We start from the raw sequence: 6,000 nt of genomic DNA on the forward strand, positions 1-6,000 counted from the left end.
AGAAGATTTCCTGTTGTTTTGACCCCTTTACACATTTTGGGCGCTATTTTAATGATCTGAAACGCAAGTATCAAACGCAAAACGCAAGTAACTTTGTAGGCGGATCTCGGGCGCTGTTGCTATTATACCGGCGGGATAAATGACTCTTGCACCTGATGCAAATCTAAAATGGGTTGGTCTGAAGTAGCTTCATTATTCATAGGTGTGGTTTGGGCGTAACGTGAAATAAACCAATCAGAGCGACATCTCACATTCCCTTTAAGAGCAGGTGCGCTTGTTCCATGGCGGGATGCTATTATAACGGCGGATTTGCCAGGTGCGCGCCAGGAGTGGTTCACAGCCGAGGAGACCGACGTTCTCGTCAGGGCCGTAAAACACAGAGAAGTGACATTGTATGGGGATGGGAGAAACCCACCCAAATTGGTTAGTTACCCAAAAATTAATTTAGGTTAAATAGGCGTATAATAATTTTGGTAAATGTGTAAGCTAGATTTATGCCTATTTTTTTTTACATCTTTATGGACACCACAATGATTTACGTCATGTGGAATATTTTTCCTTGTAATAATGTATGGTTTGCAAAAATAGCAACTGCTGCGTCTGTGTGTAGATGAGAGACTGACTTTAGACTAGGTTTTTCCTGGTCAGTGGTGGAATTGTTTTCTGGAACTGCAAAATAGCACCAGGGAACGTTTGCGCCGGAACATGCCTCCTCTTTTCGCTGAACCGCCTCCGGGAGCGCAAGTTCATTCCCTAATTTACCGACGTGTGTCTGTGGAGGGAAAAGTCCGCTGTGCTTCGGGTGCAAAATAGGAATGATACATGCGTCGGTGTACGAAGTCAATTGCGCTGGGTGCAAGATAGAGCCCAATGTAAGTTCTTTGTGAGTTCTCAGCTCGTCAAAATACCATCATATGTATGCACATACAACAGGTGCATTAGGTCCAGTACACAGTCTTGTATTGGATGATTGATCATTTCTGTTGTAAACAATACTTCATAAAAGCTGTTTGTCACTTTGTATCTTTCAGTGTTAATAATGACAGTGTGAACACTAAGCGAACCAGGACTAAATAATTTAAATAAAAATGATCTTTTTTGGTCCTGACCAAAAGAACCAAGAACCGAACTACAAATGTGAACAGACCCTAAAAATACTCAAAGAAACATAAGGAGTTTATAAATACAGCAGTATTCAGACAAATCCCTGAAGTGATTTTGTAAACTTTGGAGTGTTTTCTATTTCATCAATCAAATTCTTTGATAAAGTATGCACATACATATTGCATCTTAAAATTAATAATAACTGTCTGTGAATTCTGCAGTCCTGGCTTTCTCATACATTATTAATGAGTTCATCTTCATCAGCACAGTCTCTGTGTAGATTGATGGTGACATTTTGCCCAAGGGATATGTGGGTAAATTTAGTAGTTGTGTGTGTATTAATAACTATGCACTACGTGGCCAAAAGTATGTGTACACCCAAACACTACACCCATATGAGCTTGAGAACATTTAAATGAAAAAATCATGGATGTTAATCAGGAGCGCATTAACGCACTCAAGCACAGGGGCCTAGGCTGCTATATGCACGAAAATAATTTTTTTCAAATAATTATTTTTATATATAGGAGTTTACAGCAGTGACAACCGCATTCTATAAACAAACTCACACACCCATACAGTAGGTAGTCAACCAGAATGTACATTTTTAGGACTCACAATCGTATTTTCGGCAAAGCCTGGACTGGACAGCTAGTTTTCTGTAACGACACTGTGTGAGAGAGCCACTCTGCGAGTGTTATCTAAAGGTGTTATCGCTATCTCTGTTTTCAATTGCTGCTTTAAAGTCTTAATTTTCATTTCTAGAGGTCTTAAAATTGCTTAACGTGAAAAACTTCAAAAGGCTATGATTTAATTAAATAAACGTGAGCACTGCATGTTTCAAAGTAAAAATGAGGTTTCAGAGTAAGTGTAAGTTTCACACTTTCAGAGCAGTTTGCAATAGCCCACATTTTTGCCAAGCGATTGCTGATGAAGCATGACTACTTTGTTTAATTTGTGGTGTTGATATCATACCTGTAAACTCGTCACATTTCAACCAAGTTTCAGTTGCATTTTCCTTTCATCCTTACCTACCGTAATGTTGTAACCCAGAGGTATCTGGTTATCTTCAGGCGCCCCTGGGGTTAATAGATAGTTGGGCCTCCCTTATTTGCTGCTTTAACAGTTTCCATTCTTCTGGGAAGGTTTGACACTAAATGTTGGATGTTTTGCCAAAACAGATTTACTCCTATTTGTACACACAAGCATCATTGAGTTCAGGCACTGATGTTGGGTGACTGGTCCTGACTCGCAGTTTGTATTTCATTCCAAAGGTCTTCACTGGGGTTCTGATCTGAACTTTATGCAGGCTAGACATGATTTTGTTCTTGTCTAAGAACATTATTTGGCAGTATGCATTATTATAGGTACATTTTTTGAAATGTATATGCAAGTATATGTGCATGCTGTAAGTCTGACAAATGATGTAACGTACCAACGTGTGTGTGTGTGTGTGTGTGTGTGTGTGGTGTACCTGCTGTGGTCCTAATTCTGCCTTCCAGTCTCACCATCAAACAGTCAGTGTTGTGTAACTGTGAGGTTTGAGCAGCAGTGTTGGGGAAGCTATAGTTACACAGGCTACTGATAATTTATACACTGGCTCAACGTAGGGTAAAATGGGTAAAATCTTTAAATATATTACTATCAGATTGTATTTTTCACCTCTGCAATCAAATTTTTGTTCATATGGCACAAGTTATCTACTCAACAGAATTATGGCAGATTAAATATTAATAAATACAGCTGTTTAGAATCAATTATATATCAAATGAGCAGCTTGACAGTGCATCATTTAAAAAGAGTGACTGCAAATAGATCATATAAAAATGTAACTGATTAAAAACAACTAGCAGACTGGTACGTGAATTATTGTGTTCTAATTTTTTTAGTTCCAGACTTCCAGACAAATTATAATACAATTAAAATAAGTTAACTAAAATGTAAAAATAATATAGGCTTATTTGAAATGTACATAAATATTTTTTTAGCTCCTATACTTAGACAATGTTTAAACATTAAACAATGGTTAGCAGAATCAAAGTTGATTTAATCTGAGTTGGATAATTAGTTGGTAACACTGAGTTAAAAAAAAAAAAAAAAAAAAAAAAATTATATATATATATATATATATATGTGATTTAACATAAATCACTTTTGGATATACAGAGACATGTTAGAGGATACACGACTACAACATCAACTGAGATTCTATTCACATCAAGAGAAAAAGCTGAAATGCCATTTAAATGTTAAGGTTTCATGAGTCTTGAGTGAGAATGAAAAGTTGAAAATTGTCTCTACACTTTCAAACACAGGCTGGCATCAGATATACAGCAATTATATTACTCGAATCAGCCTATTTAAAATCATCAGTATACACAAAGAGCAGAAAGTTTGATTGGGTAGTTTATAATGCATTCAATGTCGACGTCAAACATTACAGATTGTCTCGAGACTCTAGAGGCTTCTTGTATTCTTTCAGTCTGTCTAGACCATGAAAGAGAGTGAGAGAAGAGAATGTGTGATCCATATCCCCCATAAACACCACAGCTGTGAAGTCTGTCACAACTAATCATACAGCTGCCAATCTCACTATACAATACATCAGCGCTGTATCTGAAAATGATGCACACAAGATGCAGTCTGATTACATCTGAAAATCCAGCAAATCGATGATGATGATGGTGATGTGCGTGCTTAAGCTGCTCTGTTCTCTATATTGATCTGTGACTGTCGACTCAATATTTCTCTTCAAGGAGCTTTCAAAGTGTATTTTCGCTTTGGACTGATTAAACTGTTCTGCCTTGTGAAGTTAGAAATGTAATTAAAATAATTACGCAAACGTTTTTTTTAATTCAGCAAAAACTTTGATATACTGTTACAAAATATTCCTATTTCAAATAAATACTGTTCTTTTGAATTTACTCTTCATTAAAGAATCCAGAAAAAGTGTGTCCTGGTTTCCACAAAAATATTAAGCTGCTGTTTTCAACTTTGAGAAAAATAAGAAATGTTTCTTGAGAACGAAATCAGCATATCAGAAGGATTTCTAAGGGATTGTGTGACACTGAAGACTGGAGTGATGATGCTGAAAATTCAGCTTTGCCATCACAGAAATAAATTACATTTTAAATATATATTAAAATCGAAACAATCGTAATATTTCACAATATTATTCTATGTTTGATGGAATACATGCAGCCTTGGTAAGTATTTTGTTCAAAAACATTTAAAAATCTTACCGACCCCAAGTGTGTGTTTAGAAAAGCAAATGAAGATAATTTAAAGACATGACAATATTATCACAAAAACAAAGCGCAGAGGGACCATTAAAAGCTTGCAAGTTAGAGCAAAATTACTGAACTGTTAATTAAAGTTTTCTAAATTCCTCAGGGCATGCTGTGTGATCTCAGCATTTCTCACTTTTTGAAAATCTGATGAATAATGATCAAATTGGCATCCAGCAGCATTTTGATTAAGTAAAAAAAAAACAAAAAAACTTTCACCTAGTATTTGAGATAATTACTGATCCGTATGAGTACTTTACTCAGCTAAAACAGAGTTCTTCTATGGGCAAAAAAAGAAAAAGTGTCCACAGGACCTCTCTGTGTCTCAAACATAAAAATATAATTATTTGCAGTAAAATGATAAAGTGAATCTGAATGATAAAGTAAATCTGAAAATATAGTCAATTTAAGTGATGTCTTGCATGACAAACACTTTTATTTATTAAAGGTATAAGTTTTCACTCACCCTCATGTCGTATTAAACCTGTATGACTCTTTCATCTGCAGAACACATATTTTGAAGAATGTTGGTAGCAGCCAAACAGAGTTGGTGACCATTGATTGACACACTGAATGGACAAAAAACACACAAAGGGCCCTATCTTGCACCCAGCGCAATTTACTTTTTACATCGACGAATGTATCATTCCTATTTTGCACCTGACGCACAGCGAACTTTTCCCTCGACAGACGCACGTCGGTAAATTAGGGAATGAACTTGCGCTCCCGGGGGCGGTTCAGCGAAAAGAGGAGGCGTGTTCTGGCGCAAACGTTCCCTGGTGCTATTTTGCAGTCCCAGAAAACAATTCCGCCACAGACCTGGAAAACCTAGTCTAAAGTCAGTGGCGTGTTTTCAGTGGCGCGTTCAGATGCTATTTTAAGGGCGCATGCTTGGCCATAATGTAGCGTGTGCACAACGCGCATACACTTTGCTTCTCTCATCTACACACAGACGTAGCAGTTGCCATTTTTGCAAACCATACATAATTAAAAGGAAAAAATATTCCACATGAGGGAAATCATTGTGGTGTCCATGAAGATGTGAAAAAATAGCCATAAAACTAGCTTACACATTTACCAAAATTATTATACGCCTGTTTAACCGAAGCTAATTTGGGTGGGTTTCTCCCATCCCCATACAATGTCACTTCTCTGTGTTTTACGGCCCTGACGAGAACGTCGGTCTCCTCGGCTATGAACCGCTCCTGGCGCGCGCCTGGCAAATCCACCATTATAATAGCAATCCGCCATGGAACAAGCGCACCTGCTCTTAAAGGGAATGTGAGATGATGCTCTGATTGGTTTATTTCACGTTACTCCCAAACCACACCTATGAGTAATGAAGCTACTACAGACCAACCCATTTTAGATTTGCGAGATCTGCCCACAAAGTTACTTGCGTTTCCTGTTTGATACTTGCGTTTCAGATCGTTAAAATAGGGCCCAGAGACATTTAGCCTACAAATATCTTATTTTGTGTTCCACAGAAGAAAGAAAGTCATACAGGTTTGGAATGAATCTTGGGATGAAGAATTTCATTTTTGGGTGAACTAGCCTATCATCATTGTGATGACATATAATCATTGTGAAACATATAGGCCTTTCACGG

The sequence above is a fragment of the Abramis brama genome (genome assembly GCF_963993115.1).
Source record: "Abramis brama genome assembly, chromosome: 2".
In the NCBI taxonomy this organism is placed as follows: domain Eukaryota; kingdom Metazoa; phylum Chordata; class Actinopteri; order Cypriniformes; family Leuciscidae; genus Abramis; species Abramis brama.